Below are 25,933 nucleotides of genomic sequence, written 5' to 3'. Positions count from 1 at the left end.
TAATAATGTTCCATCCATCCATTTTCTATCCCGCTTCTCCTCTTTAAGATCGTGGGGGAATGCTGGAGTACCCGGAGAAAACCCACGCACACACGGGGAGTACATGCAAACTCCACACCAGAAACGGAGAATCGAACCCAGGACCTTCCCGATCTCCAGACTGTTATTGTGTTGGCTAACATGCTAACCACTACACCATCTAATAATGTTAAAAAGCGTATTTAGAAGGTGGTAAACAGGTTGTCTATGTCTTATATGTCTTATTTTCTCTTATTATGTCTATTATATTGGGTGGTGGAAGTGTAAAGGTGACTATCGGGGTGTTATTTCATGTCTCGAGGGCTCTAATAAAGTTAAAAAGTGTATTTAAAAGGTGATAAACAGCTTTTCTATGCCCTAACTAAGAAAACATTCCATTTATAAATAAGAAACTTTGGGGAAATTGACTTATCACGGTAGGGTCTGGAACCAATTAAGCGCCATAAAGGAGGGATTACTGTGCATTACTGCGCAGCTGTGTGAAGCACTACAATCTTAGTGAGCAATTGTTTTAAATATTTTATATTTTATTGTTGTACGTTTCTTTGTTTCTATTTGATCTTTTAGTTTTTATTGTCGTAATTTTTATTTATTATTTACATTTACATTCCTTTATTTACTTATTATTTATGGTTTTGCTAGTCTGTGCAGCACTTTGAAAACAGTGTTTATAAAATGTGCTATATAAATAAAGTGGATTGGATTGGATTGGATATTTACAGTAAGTAAAAGTGAACTCTGTGTACTCATAAAGCTTTGAATTATGAATTCGTGGTAAAGTTTATGACTAAAACACCTTTTAAAAGACGTCCTTGGAGCTACATTTACTTTCTGCCTTTCTAAAAAAAAATATGTGCGGGTGTAATAAACCAAACGGGGTATATGGTCTAAGTACCGCTAATTGCTGAACTCTTGACTCTCAATTTTCATTCAAACGATGCAATAAGGTATGAAGCCAAACGTTTAAAAGGGTTTACAAGGTAGCGTCGATGTTTTGATGATCTAAACAGCCTGAGATGGTCTACCTCATAGAAATGTCAGTGTCCCTGAAATACCTGTGCCAATTCCAACGTACTTAATATGTGCTCGGAAAAATCATCATTATTATGACAATAATTGTATTTTTAATCCTCACAACAAACCACATACCAGTGCAATAAGAAAAACAAGTTAAAAAAAGAATAATTCAACAAATCCTGCAAGCACGGTGTTTGATGCCATTTTTTATACTGAATCATACAAATATAAATAGGAAGAATTATTAGGGCAACACCTGCTCAAAATTGCAATATCTAAGTAGATCACCTGCAACATTTGTTTTTTTTTTTACTTTTCTCATGCAATTTAGCACTCGTTATTTGCCATCTTTGCACTTTTCTAGTTGTTTCCCTGTACTCCATGTGCATACTGTATATGCACACAATGACTCACACATGCTAATACATGTGAGTATACAGTGGTGTGCCCCCTTCCTGATTTCTTATTTTTTTGCATGTTTGTGACATTTAAATGTTTCAGATCATCAAACAGATTCAGGATCAAAAAGCGCCGCTTAACGCTAGGCCACATGCGCATGCATCAAACTAATTTAAATATGAGTCAATGACAACACAACTTAACACAAAATGCAGTTTTTAAATCCTGTTTTTTTAATGATTAAGGGAGAAAAAAATCAACCAAAGCTACATGGTCCTGTGTGAAAAAGCTATTGCCCCCTAAACCTAATAACTGGTTGGCCCCCTCTTAGCAGCAACAACTGCAATCAAGCGTTTGTGATAACTTGCAATGAGTCTCTTACAGCGCTGGGGAGGAATTTTGGCCCACTCATCTTTGCAGAATTGTTGTCATTCAGCCACATTGGAGGGTTTCCTAGCATTAAGCGCCTTTTTAAGGTCATGCCACAGCATCCCAATAGGATTCAGGTCAGGACTTTGACTAGGCCACTCCAATTCATGGTTCTATTTATCACAGCAAGTCTTCCAGGTCCTGAAGCAGCAACAAAAGCCCCAGACCATCACACTACCACCACCATATTTTACTGTTGGTATGATATTCTTTTTCTGAAATGCGGCACACACCTTCCAGAAAGCTTTGTCTCGTCAGACCACAGAGTATTTTCCCGAAGGTCTTGGGGATCATCAAGATGTTTTCTGGCAAAATTGACACGAGCCTTAATGTTGTTTTTGTTCAGCAGTGGTTTTGGTCTTGGAACTCTGCCATGCAGGCTGTTTTTGCCCAGTGTCTTTCTTATGGTGGAGTTATGAACTCTGACCTTAACTGAGGCAAGTGAGGCCTGCAGTTCTTTGGCTGTCATTGACTGTCATTGTGTTGTCCTGACTAATATTTGAATTTTTTGATGGTCTGAAACATTTAAGTGTGACAAAAAATAAGAAATCAGGAAGGGGCAAACGCTTTTTCACACTCCTGTATACACGCAATAACTCCCATATGGTAATACTGTATATGCACACAATAACTCCAAAATTGTGTATATACACACAATAAGTCACCAGAGAGCAACAGAGTGTGAGGAGTTATTTTTGATTGAGGATTTATGTTTTGTTTGATATATTTTTATCCTAATAGTATTTCTAATGTGAGTTTTCCAGCTACTGTACTTTACTGACTTGATTCTATCGATTTCCCAGCATAATTTGTTTGCCATGCATTGATATAACTCCAAAACATGCATCTAATTCCATTCATGTTCAAGTCAAATAGTATAAAAATCATTTCCCACACAAAAAGGAGACAGTGGGCCCGTCCAATTTTCTTAGCTTGTTTTCTACTGATTCACTGAAGAAATACAGTAAGAGTAGACGTACATGAGTATGAAGTAGATTTAGATGAGTGTAAAGTACATTTATTAAGTGGATTTAAATGAGTAAAGAGTTGATATACAGTAAATGTAAGTATAAAGTAGTTCTAGATGAACATATAGTCGATTTAAATGAGTAGAGTTGATTTGTGTAATTATAAAGTAGTTTTAAATAAGTATAAAGTGGATAGAAATGACTACAGAGTCGATTTAAATAAGTATAAAGTACATTTTAATGAGTATGGAGTGGATTTAGAGGATTATAATGTAGATTTAAATGAGTAAAGTAAACGTAAATAAATTTAAAGTTGATTTAGATTTAGACTTTTAGACTATAAAATGAGTATAAAGTAGATTGATATTGGAATAAGGAAGATTATTAGGAGTGTAAAGTCAATTCAAATGAGTATAAAATAGGTTAATATTGGAATAAGGAAGATTAACGGTGTCAAGTAAATTTAAAAGAGTATAAGGCAGATTAATATTGGAATAAAGGAAAATTTATTAGGTGTATAAAGTGAATGTGTTGTTCAGACTGAGTCTTTTTAAAAAGCAGCAGACCTTCTTGTTTCTTAACCTTGTGTCGCCCCCTAGCGTCCTGAAAAACTCTAAGACGCTGATTGAACAAATAGAAATGCCAATAATGCAATTTGAGCACAACGTGCTGGGGTGTTCCGTCTTAAGATGTACAGTAGGTGTTGTTCGTCGAGTCAGTGTGAAAATAAGTAGGATGGAAAGAAAAAGCAAGTAAACGTGATAAAGAAGCATGGTGTCATTTACATTCTTGTCAGCAGAGGCCACTCTTGCCCAAAGCAAAAGTTACATTTATGTTTGATAGACAGTAAGTCTTTATGAGATGAATTTGAAGAATTATATCGATAAGGACACTAATTTTTTCCCAATACATTTACTACACTTAGGAATAACACAGCAACAACATTTGACAACAAATGATCATTATAATGATTATTGTTTATTCTTCTAACAGCAGAAGCATTTATGCCAACTTCAACATGATTAGACCTGTCACCATAATCAATAAATCAATTAACAGCACAATAAACAAACAGGAAGTGGATAATGCACATATCGACATGTGCATGCGTGTTTGTTTTCCTCCTCTCTCTCTACCAAACAGGCTGGATGACAAGAGAGTTCATCATCTGTCTCAACACCTGGGCGTGTTGGTTCTATAGCGGAAGACCCTCCTGTCAGTCATTCAGTGTTTTTGCTACCTGCTAGCCACTTGCTGGCTGTGTGTGTCGCGTGCGACATGATGGCATATTTTCCTGTCAATTGCATCGTCATTTTGTGCCATGAAAAAGCCTGTGACAAAGACAATGAAATAAATAACACAAAACGGTGGAACATAGTTTTAGCTGCCATGATTCCCCAAGTATAACACCTCATTGTACGCCAAACGCATCCAAAACATGTACTTTGACCAAAACGTTACACCTTATTGAAGGTAAACAGTGTATTCCACGCACAGGGTAGCTAAAAGTCAGTCAGGGAAGTGTGTATGCAAATGAGCTGACGTCTGCTTTGACACACAATGTCAACTTCACAGCATTTCTCAATTATTTCTCCGTTTTTTTTTGTTTGTTTTTTTTTACTCTCATAAAAGGGACTGATTCAAAATTTAAAATATTGTGATTGATTGGGGTTTAAGTGCAATATTTGCAATTTTATTTAAGCACTTTTTTTTTTTTGCTCAAATCCATTTTCATTGTTTCACTTTTTTTTGTTTATTTACTGTATTTTCTGGACTATAAGTTGCTCCGGAGCATAAAGTCACACCAGCCAAAAATGCACAATGAAGAGGAAAAAATAGTCCCACTGGACTATAAGTCGCATTTTAAAAATGTATTTTATGAAATCAGAGACAGACTTTTCTTCTTGAAAGGTAAGTCATAGTCACAATAAAATGAAGAACAGGCTAAATAGGCGTATGTTAACATAACTTGAATAGGTGGTACGTTAATGTAGCATATTAAAAGTTATTCAGCGTTCCCTCGTTTATCGCGAGGGATAGGTTCCCAAAATAGCCCGCAATCAGTGAAATCCGCAACGTAGCCAAATATATTTTTGTACAATTAGTACATACTGTATGTTTTCAGGCGTGGCCGAGTGGTTAGCATGTTGGCCACACAGTCAGGAGATCAGGAAGACCTGGATTCAAACCTCCGCTTGGGCATTTCTTGGAGTTTGCATGTTCTCCCATTGCGTGCGTGGGTTTTCTCCGGGTACTCCGGTTTCCTCCCACATTCCAAAAACATGCAGGTGACGTTAATTGGAGACTCTAAATTGTCCATAGGTATGAATGTGAGTGTGAATGCTTGTTTGTCTATATGTGCCCTGCCATTGGCTGGCCACCAGGCTCGGGTGCACTTCGCCCGAAGTCAGCTGGGATAGGCTCCAGCATACCCCAACGATTAATTAGGATAAGGGGCATAGAAAATGGATGGATGGATGTTTTCAGGCTGTAAAACCCCTCACCATACACTATATACACTTTTCTCAGACAGGCATTAACATTTATCACATTATTCTCCTGTTTAAACACTCTCAAAATTAAAATGTTGTTTGAATTTTAATGATCAACTTACGAGATTGGACACAAGAAATTAAGTGACTCACTCCCATGATTGTGGCTTGTCCTGGCGCCGTCAGGCTGTAGCGTTTTTGCATTCTTGTTAAAACATATTACTCCTCGTCTTCCTCCATGAATCAAAGATTCATTTACAGTATTCCATGCACCCTACAGCCGCGTAACATCTGCCTTCATGCAACATGTATGATCATACAACAGGAAACAGGCAAAAACACAATGGGCGCATTCTCCCTTAGCCAATCAGGACTCTTGTGGCTCTATAAACACTTAGATGAAGTGGACGCTTCTGGACACTGTTCAACTCTCACAGGAGTATGCAACACCCTGTACTGGTAGCAGTAGTAGATACAATAACAAACCCAAGCAACAGAGCACAAGAACACAGAACACAATGTGAGTTCATATGCTGCAAAGTTGCATGGCGCATCCTCCGTGTTCTCCACCCATCATCCAATGCTCCCCCAGCTGATGCGAAACTGCCACCTGCCTGGGCTTGGAGACGTAACTGCACTGTTTACAGGCCTCTCCCGGCTGCACGTTGTTCAAGCACGCACTTGTCCCTCCAGTTGTGGCCATCTAGCTATTAGCCCGCGATTAGCTTTTTTTATTTTCTTCATCACAGTTAGTGTATCCTCCGCTTTTCTCCAGTCTCTCACAAGTTTCTCGTTCACTTTCTTTCTGTTGCTTGATTACTGTTTCCGGCTGCATATTTCAATACTTGCAGCTTGCAGCAGAATATGCTTTTCTTTTTGGGGGCATTTGTGTTCCGCATTTCCACACGTATGTGTGGTGGTGTGAACAGGCACGAGGACGAAACCACGTGACACTCCAAAGTCCGTCGTCTCCCGCTTACGAAAAGTGGAATCACTTCTTGACTGAGGTGAGTAATGTCCGTCGAAATGTTCAGATATTATTTTGGCTTGTTGTCAAAGCTCACTTCTGGTCACATGACGCCGACGAGCCGATGGTGGGTTGGTGAGGTCATTGTTGTCGTATCGCCTGTATAAGAGTAGCGGATACAGAGGATAGCTTCATATATCAACTAAAAAGAGAGAAAGTTATCTCTTGTTTGGGTGGCTTTATTTCAGAGTGGGCGGCAACATGTTGTCTCTAGCATAGCGACAGCACCACTGACAGCTCTTCTGTACCACAGACATATTCCACATATGCCTAACACATTAGTGCTATCTAGGGGCATTGAAGTGTGAAAAAAACATACATAAGTCGCTCTGGAGTATAAGCCCCAGGACCAGCCAAACCATGAAAATAAGTGCAATTTATAGTCTGTAAAATACAGTACGTTAAAATCTCTTGGCATTCAGAGTTACAATGTTAAATAATTTATTGACTTTGATGGTGTACTTGCATTATTATGCTATATATTATCATTACATTCATGAAAAAATTCTCTCCAAATAATGTTGACAATTATTTGTAGGACAATTATTGTCCAGCAAAATTTGTGACAGGCCTGAACATCATCAAGGATTATACAGTACAGTGCCCTCCAAAAGTATTGAAACAGTCAGGACAATTCCCTGATTATTGCTGTACAGTAGACCACATGAGTCAAACTCATTGTGACCCGCCACACCATTTTATGCGGCCCATGGAACTGTTTGGAAAATAGCATTAAAATGAACCATATCACAGACTTCATGTCATTATAACACATCCTTGCAATGATCAGAGTTTTAGATTTAATAGAGCATAATTCGGTCATTTTCATCTATTCCTGTAGTGTAAATAAGTACAAGGGGCCACAGTATTATATAGAGCACTATTTAACCACTAAAAACAACACTACTTTAAAACTATTACACCCTGTCTGTACAAAATAACACCTGAAAGGGTCACTGACATGATTCATCAACTTTGCTTAAATTTTTGATATATTGTTTGTAATTACGTTCTACGTTGTTCAGTAAATTGGCAAAAATTATATTTCTCGTCTTAATTTCTTCATTTACACCTCTCAGCTAGCGGTGTACGAGACAAAGGATGTTTGCCATGATTGTAGCAAAAATTTCAGCAATGTGTCAATAGTTTTCGAGGAGAAAAGAAGGGAGTAACATATGGAGATGAAATAGCGAACTTGCAGAACATGGACTTAAGCCTTAAGGCATGGAGATGAAGATTGGTCGCCTTCAAAACACAGAATGGTAAGTGTACATTATTCTGGAGTTGCTTGTCATTCAGTTACTCTTTAAAATTCAACTTCTTAATGAGCGCACAGGGGTCTTGAGTAAAGGGGTCTTTATAGCCTGATTTCTGATTTTTATAGCCTGATGTTGTTGCCGTCGCAGCGGCAGTCGCCGCCCCCCACCGTCAACATATGGCTGTGAAAAGATGTTTATATAACATGTATAATGCTTTACAGCCATGTCGCTATCATGGAATAGTGTTTAGAATACATTATGTAAACAAGACATGACTAACTCTGTTCTGTGACGTAGTGGTCATTTAAGGTTTTTATTACCAAACCACACAGAATAGCATCCATCCCATCTATCCATTTTCTATCCATCCTCATTAGGCATGCTGGAGCCTATCCAGCATAACTTCGAGCGACAGGCGGGGTACACCCAAGACTGGTTGCCAGCCAATCACAAGGCACATATAGACAAACAACCATTCACACTCACATTCATACCTATGGACAATTTAGAGTCGCCAATTAACCTCACCTGCATGTTTTTTGGGAATATGGGAGGAAGCCGGAGTACCCAGAGAAAACCCACGCGCGCACGGGGAGAACATGCAAACTCCACACAAGGGAGAATCGAACCCAGGTCTTCCCGATCTCCAGACTGTTCCTGTGTTGGCCAACATGCTAACCACTATACCACTGTGCGGACACGGAATAGCATTCTTTTTCAAAATGCATTTATAACGTACTTTCAAGGCAAATGCTTCTTGTAAAGGTGTTCCCTCAAAGCAGTCATCAGTGAAATGAACACTGCAAAAAAAAAAACTCAAGGTGGGTGTCTGTCTTTCGTTCTCTGCACTTGATCATCCATTGTTGTCTTAAGCCTTCATCTTTTGGAAAAGAAAACAAACTTACAGTATCACTCGGCTACTGTAAATATCCAGCAGTAACACGACATTTTGGCATGACTACTATTTTGATGAAATAGCCTCGAGAAGCATTTGTTTACTCTGCTTTAGCCAATGACGTCACTTCTGGAAATGAGGCTTTGCTGCGGCGAGTTTGTCATGGCTGCTGCCATGAACTATAAATTAAATTTTTGACAATTTACCGTTTGTTTGAAAAAAATGAACAATGTAGAACATAATTACAAACAATATATAACATTTTTAAAGGGATAGTTCGGACTTTTTGACATGAAGTTGTACACATCCCCATCACCATTGTAGTCCATTAACAGCAATTTAGCCCCCAATTGGTCTCCAGTTCTGTGATGAAGAACGTAGTTCCGCTTAGTTGCCGGTGGACAAATAAGTAAAGAGTTTGGCTTCTCAAAACAAAATGCGTTCAGAAGATGAATATATCTGCATCACAAAAATGCCTTCTCAAAAAACTCAAACTTCACAAAACACTCAGCGTTATATTTGCCTCCCGCCGTATCCCTGCACACTCTCTCGCCTGTGCGTTCATGTGTATGTGACGAAGACACTCGCATCTTCTTCCACTGTGGAACACATACGTAAACAAGAGGAGTTGCAGGAGTAGATGCGAGCGTCTTCGTCATATACATACAAGCTTAGAGCCAATCCCGCCAAGGTGCAGGCGGTGGTCGAATGGCCTTCTCCAATATCAAGGAAGCACTTGCACTCTACACACTCTTCACCTAAGATCGCGTGGCCTCCCAGAACTGGGTGCGTAGCATCATTAAATTCGCGGATGACGCGGATGTCATTGGCCTGATCACTGGTGGGGTTGAAACAACAAGTTATTAAGAAGTCCAGGACCACAAGGCTGGCAAACAGCTTTTACCCACAGGCCATCAGGCTTCTCAACGAAGCACTCACACACGCCACACGCAACACACGCACACACTCATAACACTTTAATTATGTATTTATTTATTGGTATTGATGTCTCTACTGTTCTTTTTCCTTAATTTATTGGTATTAATGTTTGTTATGTTCTTATTAATTCTCTTGTGTTTTCTTTCTTTTCTTGGGAGAATGAACAGAATAAGAATTTCATTGCGTTTTACTGTGCATATGACAATAAAACTCTTGAATCTTGAATAGGTTCCTAGGGTTTGCGAATTCCTATAGAAGATTTATTGGCAATTTCATTAGCAAGGCAGGACTTCTGACAAGGCTTACATCCACCAAAGTACCTTTTGTATGGACCCCAGAAGCCAAGGCGGCGTTTGCTAGGCTTAAAGTTGTGTTCACTTCCGCACCCATTCTTACTCATCCTGATCCTTCGCTACAATATTTTGTCAAGGTTGAGCCTTCGTATACAGGAGCGGGAGCGGTCCTGTCCCAGAGGTCCCCATTCGATCAGAAGCTCCACCCATGTGCATTCTTCTTGTGGCGCCTCACCACTACGGAGGGTAATTATGATATGGAGAATTGTGAGCTACTGGCCATCGTTCTTGCACTGCGGGAGTTGGCTAGAGGGCGCTGCTCAGCACTGCACAATGTCTCAACTCCCGCCAGCCTCGATGGTTCCTCAGGAGATTCAACTTATCTATTACCTACACATCCAGATCTAGGAACATCAAGCCCGAAGCACTATCCCGAGCGTTCAGCCCGGCTGAGCCGGAGAAGACACCGGCGACCATCATACCTGTAGACAGAGTGTTGGGGGCTCTCAAGTGGGAGGTAGAAAGTGGAAGTGCCGGAGGGGTGCCAGGAAGGCACACTGTTCGTGCCACAGGAACTCAGGTCTGAAGTGCTTAAGTGGGGTCACGCTTCCAATTCTATGCACCCAGTTCGTTGTGGCACAAAGATTCTGGTTGCCATCATTGTCGTTCGACGTCAAGGAATTTGTCGAAGCCTGCTCAACCGTTGAATTACTTCAACCGTTGCCCATCCCGTCCCGCCCATGGTCACATATTACTCTGGACTTCATTACTGGACTTCCTTGGGCTCACGGAAAGACGGTCATACTTAATGTGGTTGATAGATTCTTCAAAGTGGTGCACTTCATTGCCTTATCCAGACTTCCATCTGCCTTGGAGACCGCCCAGCTGTTAGTCAAGCACGTATTCCGTCTTCATGGTATGCCAGTGGACTTGGTCTGGAACAATGGTCTACTAGCATATACGGTGAGAACAATTTTGGACTCGAGAAGAAGGGCTAGGGGGGTGCAGTACCTGGTCGACTGTGAGGTACTGTATATGGACCTGAGGAGCCCTCCTGGGTGTCTCACTCCTATATCCTGGACCCGTCACTCATCCGCGACTTCCACTCTCTCCATCCAGACAAACCAGGTATGCCGCCAGGAGCCGTATTATAAGAGGGGGGGATACTGTCATGATCTATGGTGCTGCTTTGCTGCCGCCTGTCTGTAATCTGTTGCAGCACACTGCTGACTGGCCTGGGAGGAGCTACCTGTACACACCTGCAGCCAATTATCGCTGAACTACTTTAGCTGTGCTGTTTGGTGTACAAGTTGCCAGATTTTTTCCTGCTCCTCACCTGATTCTTGCTACTTTCTGCCTCGTGTTACTTCTCGTTCCTTGCGTTCTAGTCCATTATTGTAGTGTACAGTCAAACTTGTCTATAGCGGCCACTAGAGGGAGTCTGCAAAAGTGGCCGCTATAGACAGGTGGCCTCTATAGACAGGTTGGTGTCCAGTTTGAATGTTGACTAGTAGAGGAAAAAAAATAAAAAAGGGGGAAAAAATTAATAATAAGAAGAATGTTGACCAGTAGAGGGCACTGTGGGACTGCGGATAAAAGTTGTACAGCACTACTAGGCTTGTTATTATCCACAACCCACAGAACAAAGCTGTGCTCGTAATGTCTTACGCTTGTTTTTAATATTTTACTTTTTATACGGCAGAGTGTCATTACAGCTTTAGTTCATCAGGAAGTGACGGGAAGTGACGGTGGGCGTCCCGAGCAGGAGAGCTAGGTTCAGTGCTAGCTGTGAGTTTGGAGAGAGTTGGGAAGTGTGTTTATGTTGGCGTGGATGTAAAGTCCTGCAGTGTTCTCCGCTGTTAATAAAGCCATTAAAGTGCATCGGCGACGTGAGTCTCTCCTTCCCCACAACAAGCGGCATTACAGTATTGACCAGTGCACACCAGGAAATAAACGGTGTCACTTGTTACAGGCATTGCCTGGACAGCTATGTCGTGGGGCTTGTTTAACCTTTGCCTTGTGGGCAAGCAGGAAGGAGAGACGATGCTGAGAGATGTGTGTGTGTTCTGAGCTGCTGTCTGGTGGCCGTGTTCAGTAAATAAAGTTGGCAGATTTTAATTGCATCATTAGCTATCATCCACATACACTCCATATACATGCACACAGATACACCATCCTCTTTTATTTTATTTTATTTATTTATTTATTTTTTTTAATTGCATCATAGACACTATCACACCTTATCACATACACGGGTGGGGCGGGCTGGATTGGGGTGCCTCGTGCACCTCGGCGTCTGCCCGCCAGGGTCGGCGGTGTGGCCGGGGGCCTGGCCGTCGCGGTGGCTCGCCCGGGGCGGCCTGGCCTGTGGGGTGCCCTTGTCTGGTTCGCCTGCCCTTCCCTGGGGTGGCCCTCTGGGGCCTGTTGATGCCGGGGCTTGCGCCGGGGGGGGCGGCTTGCGGTGCCCCCCCTGGACTGACACGTGCCGCGGGCGCCTCTGCGCTCTTGGGGCGGGTTCGGCGGTCTCCGGGGGGCGGTGCTGGTGCTTCGGGTGGCCCGTGTGCTGTCGCGGCGGCCGGTGGTTGCTGCGCTGTGGCGGCTGCTGGGGCGCCGGGCCAGCTGGTGGGTTGGGGCTTGGTCATGCTTGCGGGTACTGTGGGCCTGGGTGGCGGGGTGGGGGTGGGGGGGCGGGTGCCCTGGGGCCGGGCTCGCTGGGGGGGGTCGTGCTCTGCCGGGCGCTTGGGCGTCTGTCGCCGTTGCGCTTTGTGCGCTGCCGGGCCGCTGTCTGTGTCCTCGCCTCCCCCGGTCTGTCTGTGGGCTTGTCGGGGGTGGGGCTCCGGTGCGCGGGTGGTGCGCTGTCGGCTCTGGTGGCATGTGGCTGGTCTGGCTTCTGGTGGTATGTGGGGGCCGTCGGCTGGTCGGCTGCTGGTCTCGCCTTCTCGGCGCTGGTGCTTGGCCTCCCTGCGGCTTGGGGTGTGGTGCTCCCGCTCTCTCTTCGGGGTTTGCTGGCCCGCGGGTCTCGGTTGGCGCTGTGTGGTGGTTCGCCTGGCTGCTCGCCCGTTTTCCCGCCTGCCTGCTCGGTTTCCCGCTCTCCTCCTCGCTGACTCCCCTGTCTGCCTCGCTGGCGGCGTCCTACCGCTGGGGGGGTGTGGCCGGGTGTCTTCCTGCTCCCCGGCAGTCTGCGCTCTCCGCTCCTGGGTTCTGAATCGTATGTCTGGGACCCCGGGGTCCCCGGCTCCGCTGCTCCTTGGGTTACCAACGGGGGATAGGGTGGGGCTTCCGGGTGTCGGGCAGTCGACCACTGTGTGTGTGTGTGTGTGTGTGTGTGTGTGTGTGTGTGTGTGTGTGTGTGCGCGCTTGAGTAAGTAAGAGTGTGTATGAGCGTGCGCATAGGGGTGTGTTTGTGCGTAGGAGCGTTTATGTGCGTGTATGTGGGTGCGTAGGAGTGTGTATGTGCGTGCGTGTGTGTATTTTTATTTATTTATTTATTTTAGTTATTTATTTGGGGGGGGGCATACAGGGGTTTGCTCCGTGGGGTCAGGTGCTGGGCGATACATCTCTGCCGCCCGTGCCTCCGCCGGGTGGGTGGAGGGTGTGCCTCCTGCATCCCTTGGCGGGGCGGCCCTGTGTCGGGGGTCGGGCGGGGGTTGGCCCGGGGCGGGCCGGGCTCCGCTCCCTGGGGGTGGGGGTGGCGGTGGGGGAGAATTGGCGCTTCCGGCGCGGGCGGGCTTCTTTCCAGCTGTGGAGGCGTCTCTGGGCCTGCCGGTTTGTGGCCCCCGGTACCCGTCTGCCTTTGTGGGGTGTGATCTCTCGCTGGTCTCGGGGGTTGGCAGTCCTCCGGCCCGCTGGCGCCCTGTCCTTGGCTGGGATTACCTCTCTTCGGCCCCTTACTGGTCTTCCCGGGGGGGGGGGGCTGTCTGGGCTGGCTCTTGGGGCACTGTTCTTTGTGCTGCCTGCCCCTATGGGCCTGGTGGCCTTCTGGCGGCCGGGGCCCGGCCTTGCTATTTGGGGCGGGGCTCTCTGGGAGGTGGAAGGCGGCCCCTTTCCTTTCATGCACTCTCAGTGACAATCACACGCCCACACATTCCTGCACCTTTATATATATATGAAGTCTTCCTTACATACAGAGATACCTGTACATATGCACACTCACAGTACATACGTACTTCCCCACATTACTCACTGAGTTATCCAGGGTGTTATTATGTTGTTGGTTTTATTACAGCGACGGTGATTTCAGCAGTATGACTATATATATATATGTGTGTATGTGCGGTATATATGTGTATATATATATATATATATATATATATATGTATATATGTATTTATGTATGTGTATGTATGTATATATGTGTGTATATGTATTTTTTTTTTTTTTACAATGATGTGCATTACAGTAACTTTGATTCTATTCACTATCATGGATAATCATTTCATTACTACAGTTATGTGTGACTGTTTCAATGCGGTATTATCATGGTGATCACTATCATAATTCATCATTTCATGACTGCTATTGTGTGCGACTGTTTCAATGCAGTATTGTCATTGTGATCACTGTCATAGGTCATCATTTCATGACTGCTATTATGTCTGATTGTCATTGACAGCTTTGTCATTGTGGTTGTTGATATTGATTTGTCCTTTATCCTTGTTCGTCTTTATAGTTGTCACGGACATTTATTTGCTGATGTCGTTCGGTATGTTTCTGTTGTTCTGTCACAATTGTTGTTGTTGCTGCTGTTGTCCTTGTCTCTTGTCTCTCTTTTTTTTGTTTTTGTCCCCTCTCGCCCCCCCCCCCCGTTTCCTTTTCTCTTCTTCTCTGTCCCCTCCTGCTCCGGTCCGGGCGCTCCAAATTTGCTTTATAACAAGCATCAAGGTCGAATAAATTTTGTATGACAGGGGAAGTGTATATCACACTTCTCTCTGGCAGAGTAAATCTGTTGAGCACTTGACGGCATTTAGGTATACAATTCTATCTGCTTTAAAGGCTGGACAGGACAGGGGGAAAAAAAAAAAAAAAAAAAAAAAAAAAAAAAAAAAAAAAAAAAAAAAATAAAGTTGGCAGAAGCAACAGGAGAAGTTTCCTTCTTTGCTTCGGAGCTGAATAACACTGACAAGTTAACAGACTAGTAGCGAACGGAAAAGAAGACGGCTTTTTTTTTGTGTCGAATACAGAAGATGAGGACTTTGATGGATTTGTGGATGAGGATTGATGAAAAATAACGTGAGTACATTCTAAAATACTTCAATTAAGTACAACCCAACTCAGTTTTGCTCCCGCTGCCGCATGCATGCTAGCGTATGTTTTTTTTTTTTTATTGTAGCGTCGCTGGGAGCACGTCCTGTTCCCAGCCTACTCTGCGGTAATGTTTTGATGCAAATGCTCTTAAAGTTACATGTTTGACCAGGAAATAGCAAGCTCAAAAGAAGACGGCTTTTTTATGTGGAACAACTGACAGTTTGTGTGGATCTTGTGAATGATTGTGACTGAGCTAGGACTCAGTAATTAAAGTCTACACACGACGGCTTCATTGATTGAAAAACAAAACTTTTTCGTGCATGAAGCTTCTACTTGAGTCGGTAATTTGGCCGCTATATGCGGTCAGATATTGACCAAGGGATACAAAATGGGTGGCCCTGGCCACGTTGGACAGGTGACTGCTATACACAGGGTCTATACCAGGGGTCACCAACGTGGTGCCCGCAGGCACCAGGTAGCCCTCCACAACCACATGAGGTGCCCGCAAGTCTGCTTTTCATTCAGGTTTTCAGTTAATAATGAAAGAACAGTAGAAAGAAATGCATTCTGAAATACAAAATGTGAGTTGTGGACACCAGCATTTTGTTAATGTTCTGGTAAAACAAGCATATTCGCTTTGTTTGGGTTTAAAATAAGCTCTGAAAATAAATGTTACAAAAATGAGTAGCTCTTGGCCATTTTCATTTTGTAAAAGTAGCTCTCACAAGGAAAAACGTTGGCGACCCCTGGTCTATAACATGTAAATTTGCTGCGGGGGATTTGTCAGTGGCCGCTATATGCAGGCAGCCGTTCTATAAAGGTGGCCGCTAAGACAGGTTTGACTGTATTTTCACTGCTTGGCTTCTCCAGCAGCGGTCTAGTTTTGTTGCATTTTTGCTTTAGCTGTGCCTGCTTGGTTTTCAGCAGTGACTTTTTGTTCCCATGGTATTTTTTTCCTGCTTTCACCTTGTCTAGCGATGCTTTGTGTTAATTTGTATTTTTTCCCGTGGCTCGGCATGGTAGTTTTTTTTGTACTTCCCTTTTTGTGTTTTTGTGAGACACCTTTTGTTAATAAACTTTTGTTACACGGATAGACTCACCTCTGCATTCTGGGATCCTATCCACCGCCTTGGCCACCCGTGACATCACCTTCACCATCATGTCCTATGCCTGAAGTTATTTATCTTATTAGCATTTTTGCTATTGTGACAAATATCTCAAGTCCGGCTGTCCACCGTCATTTTAAGGCCAAAAGTGTCACAATCCACATGACAGGTTGGCCATGTTTTAGTTTTCCTTTATTCGGCTGCATTTCCTGTTTCGTGCTTTTATTTTGTATGTGTTCTCTGTTTTGGACTGAGCTTTTACCAGCTGCTACTTCCCCACAGTGCTACAGTTATTGTTTTTCTGCTTTTTGTTTTCCATTAGCCTTACCGCCGCCTGCAACTACTTACACCTGCTTGAGTTATCTATTAGAGATATGTTGTTTTTTTTTACCTGCACTTGGCTCCTGTCTGTGCATTCTAGGGTGAGGACCATGCCACAGCGTCACTGATAGCCATAATGTGCTTGTTTGTTGTTCTAGTCTCTTCATTGAAGAACTGTAAGAACAGTTGGAATGTTTGACACACTATTAAAGCATTACAATTGTTAAATGGATTCAAAATGAGTTTTCACTGTAAAAAAAAAAAAAAGAATTGGAAATGAGCTAGCTTACCTGACACACTGCCATTTTGAGGAACCCTAGGCTGGGATAGTCACGTGACAACACGTGACAACCATGTGCATATCTCAGTGGAACATGTTTGGTCACCCCTGCTTTATATAATACTCTCCTAATTACCAGACCCTCCAAGACAAAACGTGCGGGATGCAATTCTTCCTGGGTAAAAGTTGTGTTTGAATACTTTGTGGAAGTACAGTATTTGTGCACATACTGTGTAGATGTGCTATTGATGATTAACATGTGTGCGGATGACAGTGCAGCATCATGCAGGATGTCCTGCAAAGCAAAGCAAAGCTGCAGTGGAAAATCAGTGAGAAGGTCCATACAAATGTCGATCCTATCGATACCAAGGGCGGTAGCAGTATTAGATCGATACTAGCTTGACGACAGGGATGTTCTTCGGTCGTCGTACATAAAGATACTTAATATAGTATAATATGAAATATTTGTTGTGTTGTTGATATTGTTTATTGTTATATTTATATGTATGTTGCATTGTTGATATTGTTATAGTTTGCAAATTAAAAATGCTGTAATCACACAAATATGGCTGTATTAAAAACAAATGCAAAATAAAAATGCTGCAAAGGTCCAACTTCCTGGTAGCCTGGCGAACATGCTTAGCTAACATCCTGGTATCCTGGCTAACTTATTGGTAACTTGGCTAGTTTTCCTTGTAGCATGGGTAACTTCCTGGTAGCTTGGCTAACGCCAGTTTTATTCCCTCTACTTACAACATTTCTTTCATGACATTGTTTTTTGTGTTTTGCTTTTTTTAATGTGATTGCAAAATTTTTCATACACAGCATTTTCCTGTTGCGTTTGTGCCGTGCTTTGGCGCCGATCGGCCATGCTAGTATCGTTAGTTGGTATCCTATCGATAGCTAAATGTACCGTATCGCGAGAATCACGGATTCCAAGTCAGGACGGTGTGGAAGGTGATGGGAGGGGCTGCGAGAGCTGCAGCAATGTGGGGTCCAACATCCTCCATGCTGGTTTAACCCCCCAACGACAAGATTTATTTCACGGAACGCCCTCCCTACACGACATCTATTTCATTGAACCCCCTCCCTAAACGACACTGTGCTCCATGTGCTTTGCGGTGCAAAGTGAAGTTGTAACGTGCCTGTGAGAGGCGGTACCGGTCGTTCTGGTGCGGTTCCGGTCAAAGAGGACAATTGCTGAGTGTTTTTGCATCAGGGAGGAGGCGAAGCTGGGAGGCTCCATTACGACGAAAGAAGAGAAGATTCTAGCAGGTAAGACATCGCATCTTTTCTGGCTGCTCTGCTGTGGCGATCCACCGTGTCAAACATGTCGTGGGGTGGACCACAGGAAGTCTTTTCCGCGGAACCGCAGTGCCTGGACCCGCCAAGCATCACTGCAGACAACATGGCGACATGAAAACTTTAGCGTCCTTTTTGCTTGCTGCCTTTGCCTTCTGGTGCGCTTTCTAACGAATGAATGAAAGTTCCCAGCCTAGCGAGGACTTGTGAGACACTGCAGCAAAAGTCTGCAGCATGTCCTCATGTCGTCCACAGGGCCTGCCTGCAGTGGGTGGGCCCCGTGAGCCATCAAACCTTGTCCTGACATTTCAATGTGAAACAAGACATGTTGCATGACTCAGCTTTGACAATCTTACCAGTATGGACTGCTTCACCTGACTAAGACGTGTTGGACAATCGTCCCAACTTCACGGGGACAGTTTGTTCCATCCTGACTGTGGCGCAGTGCACACCATAAGGTGCAAAAAAGGCATGGTTGGTGTGGAGCAGTGGTGTCCAAAGTCCAGCCCGGGGGCCACTTGCGGCCCACAGCCTACGTACCAAAGCGTGATCATGACATAGCGTACCACCCAGGGTTTCCCATACATGGTTTACTTCTTGCGGCCTGCCACTGATAAATTTGGACCGCCACAGATAGATTTGCCACCACCTTTGTATTTTATGCTTTATGTTTAGATTTGGTGCTACCTGTGCCCCTCGCTTGCAAACACATTATAATGGGACTGTGTACACCGTACAGTAAATGGCATCGTAACTCTCCTCTCTGACTTTTGTGTCATAGCCAATTGTGCAAATTAGATGATGACATCACCTACTCTTTCCCCTGCAACACGACGCCACAGATTGATTGTAGTCCTGTGGGAAGCACGACACACTCCTGGTCAATGTGCATGAATTGAAACGCTAACAGCACTGTGCACTTACAAAACAACACAAACAACCTGCCTAGCGTCTTCGAGGCCACACCCACTGTTACTACTTTACTACTACTACTTTTATTGTACTACGATATACAGTCGGCCCTCGCAATATCGCGGTTCGATTACCCCGCCCTCTCTATATCAGGTTTTTTCAGAAATTAATGAATGAATAAATGATGTTTGGTGGTAGATTATGGTGTACATGCAAGTGGTATGTAGTATTGTGGTCACTTGGTGGCAGTAATGACACAAAACGTTGAGACATTAGCTTACATGTCATTACCTTAACGCTGCATGAAGTCATGAAGTCAGCCATGGCATGTCCCACATCATAGAGAGAAAAAAAGTTCTTCTCCCACACCGTGTGGAAGTGGTACATTTTTGGCTTCTTAAGTTTAGAAAGAATAAATTCGAGGCTAACTGGTTAGAAGAATAGGAGTGTACATGTGACTATGCGGTTGTTCTTTCATGTCCGCAGGGCTCTAATAATGTGCATTTAGAAAGTCATAAACAGGTTTTCTACGCTCTAAGTACCAAAATATTCCATTTATTAACATTGAATCCGTGGAAATTCATTTATCGCAGTCGGGTCTGGGACCAATTGACAGTGATAAACGAGGGATGACTGTATGGGGAACACCTGCGCCCGGCTGCTCCTGAAGCGGTAAGCGCTGATGACAAGGCCAGCGTGAAAATCTGCATTAGGTTGACTAAATGCAAAGTAAACTAGTTAGTACCTCATGGTTGAAGCAAGTCACCATGAATCGGATGTCCACCAAATCCTCTCCAGCCGCCAAAAAAACACCAATACTGGACTGCAGCTGCAACTATAACCTTTCTTTTCTTAGGCCTTGCCCACATGTCCGCACTGTGTCGGATTAGTAAATAGTTGCATCCAGACGGAACGGATCACTGGGTGAAAAGGGTGGAATACACAAGGCACACCTACGTGTGGCGCTGTAAACAGATCCGCAGACAGAACCACCACCATCAATTCATTGATAAATTGTTGCAGCTGTAGGCTGGATGCACCCACAAAAAGCCTGTTTTGGTTCCCAAAGGGTGGTACGCGTACTCCTATGGGTACACCAATTGTACTAGAGGGGAAGTGAATAAAAATGAAAAACAATTAGCGTCTAACACTCAAAATTACGAGTGCACCTGAACGCCTTGCGGCGCAAGGATGAAGCAGAAAGAGACCAGAGCATGAAGTTGTTCGTTGCTCTGTGTGCATTATATGAACAAATAGGTAAGATTGATGATTATTTTGTGCATTAAGAGTGTTTCATTTGGAAGCTTTCATTTATATTGGTGTTCCAATCCCATCCACACTGTCACTGTAAGTGGCGATTCCCCTGAAAATGAGGCTTTATTGTTGGTGTATGCATTTTTGTAGTACTTGGGATCCTGCTTTATCATGATTGTTAAAACGTTCCCCTTCCATTTGGTATTAAATTAATATACAGACTTAAACCACGTGAGTGGACCAAAAAAGTTAAAAGGTCCCTAACATGATTCATCAACTTAGCTTTGATATGTTATATATTGTTTGTAATTATGTTCTACATTGTTCGATTTTTGAATTGAAATTTGCAAAAATGCCATTTATAGTTCATGGCGCCACTCATGACAAAGTAGTCTTAATTTCCACAAATGAGGTCATCGGGGTGACACCTCTCTGTTAAAGCAGAGTAAAGAAACGGTTTCTCGAGGTAGATTGTCAACTTGGTGGTTTTTCACCAAAATAGTAGTCATGCCAAAATGTTGTGTTGCTGCTGGATGTTTATAGTATCCCAGTGATACTGTAAGTATGTTTTCTTTTCCGAAAGAGGGAGCTTTAAGACAACAATGGACGAAGCATGCACAGAGAATGAGAGACAGATGGACGCCCACCTTGAGTTCTGATCTTTGCCGTGGCCATTTCACTGATGACTGCTATGAAGTAACACCTTTACAAGAAGCATTTGGCTTGAAAGTATACTATAAACACATTTGGAAAAACAATGCTATTCCGCCAGTACACAGGAGAAAAAAAGCAAGAATGACCAGTACATCAAAGTTGCCACAGAACAGAGTAACTCATGTCTTGTTTACATAATGTCTTCTGAACACTATTCCACGATAGCGACAAGGCTGCAAAGCATTATACATGTTATATAAGCATCTTTTCACAGCCATATGTTGACTGTGGGGACCATGGCCACCGATCTTCATCTCCATGTCTTAAGGCATAAGTCCACGTGCTACAAGTTCTCGATTTCATCTCCAAATGTTTTTTCCTCCTTGAAAACTATTTGCACAATGGCTCAAATCTTTGCTATAATCACTGTAAACATCCTCTGTCTCGTACACCACTGTTTTACCTGAGTGAGAATGCTCCGCTGAAGTCACTTCTGGAAATGAGCAATATATAACATATTTTAGCAAAGTTGCTGAATCATGTCAGGGACCCTTGAGCTCAAATTCAAGCCATTCAAGGGGGAGGAAGCCAACATCAGACCCAGACTGGAATAAAAGATATGTAGGATGATTACTTATCTATTTATCCGTGCTTATGTCAATCTTTATCCAAATGTGACCATGCAAAATACACATTTTTTATCCGTAATTAAATGAATTAACCAAGGGGTGTAGATGACATCATCATCTAATTTGCATAATTGACATTGGCGCAAAACTCCAGAGTGGAGATTTTTAAAAACTCCACTCTACATAGCTTTTTGCTTTGTGTTATGTGGGACACAAATGTCATATTTTTAAACCTTATTTAACCTTATTTGGCTTATTGACTTTGGGGTTTTGGTTTCATTTTGTGCAGCACACAGACGTGCATGCGTGTGTGCCTTATGACACACACAGCTGATTCCAAAAAGCTTTCATGATGTTTCCTGGGCTCCACGTAAGTGTGCACTCAAGCACTGCAAGTTAGCCTTTATTTTTTAAATAATTAGCTATTTTTTTGGCCCCCTGGCAGTCAGTGGACGTTGGAATTGTCCTAACTCTTATACGGCACCCATGGCCAATTGCTCTCATCATAAATAAACTGAAACATTCGATACCAAAGACCTATTTCTATGTTTTTTTTAAACCCAAATGCTCAACCCAAAGACGTATTAACACGTCTTTTAAGAGGTGATGACGCAAGTGTACAATAAAAGAGTTACTTTTCAAGCAGTTTTTAAGTTTTAAAAACGGCCATAAACTGGCAGAAGTGCATTTGATGAGAGCTCGGCATGGCTCTTTTGCTTGTATTAACACAAGGAGGAAGTGAGAGAGCGTGGAGGAGTGTAGCGTGCAGGAGGTGCGCATTTTAGGGAAATATTAACACATGCACACGAACACATCGTTCAGGTCCAAATGTGAAAATTCTAAATAGTTCATGGTGTTATATTTGTAAATAAATTCTTATTTTGATGTAAAACAACCCTTTTTTGTGTTGTTTATGTTGGCATAGTTGTTTAGATATTTGAGTTGAGGCGCCACACACGGGAGGCGACGTCGCCCAAGTGTAATGGCGCCCATTACACTTAGTTGCACCACTATAAATTGTCCGGGCGGCACTTCCGCTTTCCGCCTCTTTGTTAATTTTTTTTTTTGGTTCCGTCAGCAGTGCTTATTGACATTTATGAATCTATTAATAATCGTCAATGTGCTCATCGTGATGCATCTTAGAATCGATTGTTTCCCCCACCAGCAGTACTGAATTTTGAAAAATGGCTGGTATTTAATGAGTAATGAGTCTATGTGACCGGTATCGGACGATTTCACTAATGGATGATCGTATAGGAATCGGCAACATAAAACGCTGAGTACAGCATCCCTAGTTTGTATGTATGGGAAACACTCGCCTCTCACAGTTGTTTTAAATCAAAGTACAGTAAATAAAAGTAGTACACATTGAGAATGAATTACAGGCGTACAGTATATAGTATTGTACTTACAAAATACTGCGCAGATGGCGCCATCTAACTACTTTTTACTAAAAAAAACAAATGATTTATAATGTAAAGCACACAAAAGATACACTAGGTCCCCAACTTACGAACATCCGACATGCGAACTTTCGGAGATACGAACACAAGCCGACTGGTCTATTTTTTCATGTATTTTGCCTTTTAGTACTGTAACTCCATTATTTATACTGCTACGTCTTGACCAGTAGAGGGCACTGTGACACTGCTAATGGGACCAACAGGTACAGGAAGCCGCTGGGGAGATAAAGCTAAATGGAAAGCTAAGTTGTAGCTGTACGATACAAACCAGACAGAGCGTGTGATTAAAGTTTATGAAGAGTTAATAGGACTGCTTAATTCTACACCACCCACAGAACACTTTTAGAAGTCTAACCACAACGACCTTTTTTTCAATATCTCCTCCTCCTCCACCACTACCAACGACGTATGCTCGATCACTCCTCTTCAAAGGTAAATAACATTTATCATTACGTATTATTATATCATTTTTAGTACTGTTTTTTTCATTAATTATCCTGGTTTAATATTACTACTGCATCCAAACTCATATTTACATACATACACATATACTGTATATGTATACACGTACATGTAGTACCTATATCATTGCTAATATTACCTTTGTCCCGACTTAAGAACGGTCGTCTGGAACCAATTGTGCTTTTCGGATGGGGACTTAGTGTATTTGCAAATATGCAGTGGGGGGAATGCCAAACTGTGAATTGGCAGGGATTTATTGTAAACTGTAAAGCTTTCATATTTTGTGAATAAAACATGAGTTGCAGTTATCACTAAATGTGACCCAAATACAGCAGTGTGTTTTCCTGGCCCGGCCTGCACCGCTCTCCACCCTCCGTGTACCTCTCCCCTGCCGTCAGGCTCATCTGCATGAACTTGATACAGGATGTTGCACCATCATGTCAAATGACATTGCAGGCTTTGTCCCTTCAACGTCCTACTTTACGGAAGACTGGAATGTATCGCAACGCTCCAGTTGGCTGGGAAGCTGCACTCTAACATTAACACCAACATGGCACAGGAAAACGTGACCTTTACTACAAAAATGTAGCAAAGTAGGCTTTATTTATCCACCATAAAGTGCACCTACCTGTATATTCTTAAAAGAAAATTGTGAAGACTAAATAAAATGTTATAGCCTTTCAAGCACACAGAACCTTACCACATATTTAAGTATAATTTATGCTGAACTCTACTAAACAATATCAAATACTTCCAAAGGACCATACTATATACTGTATCTGTACACAGACTAGTCTCAAGCAGTGTTTACCCTGTGTTATGAATATATACAGTGACATTTTGCTGGTCAATAATTGTGCTACAAAATATTGTCGCTTTTATCAAAAAACTTTTTTGAGACCATTTTCCATTATTTGTCGTGAGCGGTGTACTTTACATTTGAACCACTAGATGGTACTCAAGTATAGTGTACGGTGTACCTGTGTGAGACATTAGCTTGACACAGAAGTTGCCTGTACGTATGTTTTTGCAATGTAGCCAGCAACACTTTTGCACTGTTTTGGTTATATTTGCCAACCAAACGTCTGTCAGGACGAAGGCTCTGCTGCCAAAACACCTCCATCGGTAGTTTTTTTTCCCAGTTGAGAAAACTGTCCGTATCAGTCGTCGGTGTTCATGCGCTCACCGTGGTCATTCTGTTTAAGACCGAAATGTTCTCACACTGTGGCTGTCGGCTGTGGCGTTCGCCTCAGAAACCATCGCTTCTGCGCCTTCTTCACGTAAGCGTATGCTGCCTCACGAAGCTCACTGCTAAACCCTCTGTATCTACTCACTAATAGCGCCGCCTCCACAAAGAGGCTGAATGAGATGAGGGCCCACTCTCTCTGTTCATTCCACGAAAGAACCAATCCGCACATACAGATGCAGAGTGACCGCTCGTGTCGTCCAGCCTGCGTGGCACAGAGAGACGAGCAGATGAAACACACGCATACGTGCACATGTCAATTTATCAAGGACGACCTGTTATCAACCTGTTTTTTTTCGTCTTTCCATTAATCGATCTATTGATTACCGTGACAGGCATACAGTGGTGTAAAAGAGTGTATGACAACTTGATTTTTTTTCTTGCATGTTTGTCACACTTACAGTAAATGTTTCAGATCATTAGGCCTGTCACGCTAATCAATAAATCGATTAATGGAACAAGAACACGAAGTCGATAATTTTGCCCGCCTCGATAAATTGACGTGCATGTGTGTTTGTTTTCCTCGCTCTCTTTTCTCTTTAACACACAGGCTGGATGACAAGAGGGTTCACTCTCCATCTCTGTTGCTTCTCTGTTGGAATGAACAGAGAGAGTGAACCCTCCCCTCAGCCATTCAGCCTCTTTGTCCCAGTCGGTGGAGGCGGGGCTGCAAGTGAGTTGATACACAGAGAAGCCCGCCAGGTTAGCGTACGGTTAGGGCTCAGTAAATTCCGCCACACCTTGGAAATGAATTTTTATTGCTAATAATACGGTGTGTGCAAGGACATATATGCTATATCGGGGTGCCCATTGCGGCGATCGCGGAGGTAGTTTTGATCGCGTGTCACCTGCATCATTACTGTCACTTCGTAGGTGTCATATGACATCAGTCAGCTGACATTAAGCCCTCTCCTGATTCGCTCCCGTACAGCGGCGACGGCATAAAAAAAGTAGAGAACAGATGTAGGCAGGCACACACGGATAATGCAACTTTCGTCTTTATTTTTCTGATTACAGACAAAGTAACTCAGCTGTAAGATGCCTCTATGTGTAAAAAAAGTTACACGTGCACTTGTAGCGGCTACTTATGTAAAAATAAAAAAATAAATCAATTGTTTCATGGCTGCGCTTCACGCCATGAAATGTGTTTTCTCCAAGTTAATTTGTTAAACTACTATTTCACGATGAATTGGAAAATGTAGCCATTGCTGAAAGCTTTTTAATATGTTGCCTTGACTACGGCTGCATTGTCTTTTGCATAATGCTTTTCATTCTGGCTGTATTACAGTATCTGTAATGTTGT

General features: G+C 42.9%; 1 protein-coding gene across 5 annotated transcripts in view; it reads left to right on the top strand.

Moving 5' to 3' along the window:
- Positions 1 to 17,664: 17,664 nt before the first annotated feature.
- hspa12a (heat shock protein 12A) overlaps positions 17,665 to 25,933 on the top strand; it is a 62,249-nt gene continuing 53,980 nt past the window's right edge. For all 5 annotated transcript variants that reach the window (XM_054795972.1, XM_054795970.1, XM_054795971.1 and 2 more), the window contains exon 1: positions 17,665 to 17,983. The gene's annotated coding sequence lies outside the window, so the exon portion shown is untranslated. The remainder of the gene's footprint in view (positions 17,984 to 25,933) is intronic.

The sequence above is a fragment of the Dunckerocampus dactyliophorus genome, chromosome 13 (genome assembly GCF_027744805.1).
Source record: "Dunckerocampus dactyliophorus isolate RoL2022-P2 chromosome 13, RoL_Ddac_1.1, whole genome shotgun sequence".
Taxonomy (NCBI): Eukaryota; Metazoa; Chordata; class Actinopteri; order Syngnathiformes; family Syngnathidae; genus Dunckerocampus; species Dunckerocampus dactyliophorus.
This window is presented reverse-complemented; position numbering and strand designations above follow the sequence as displayed.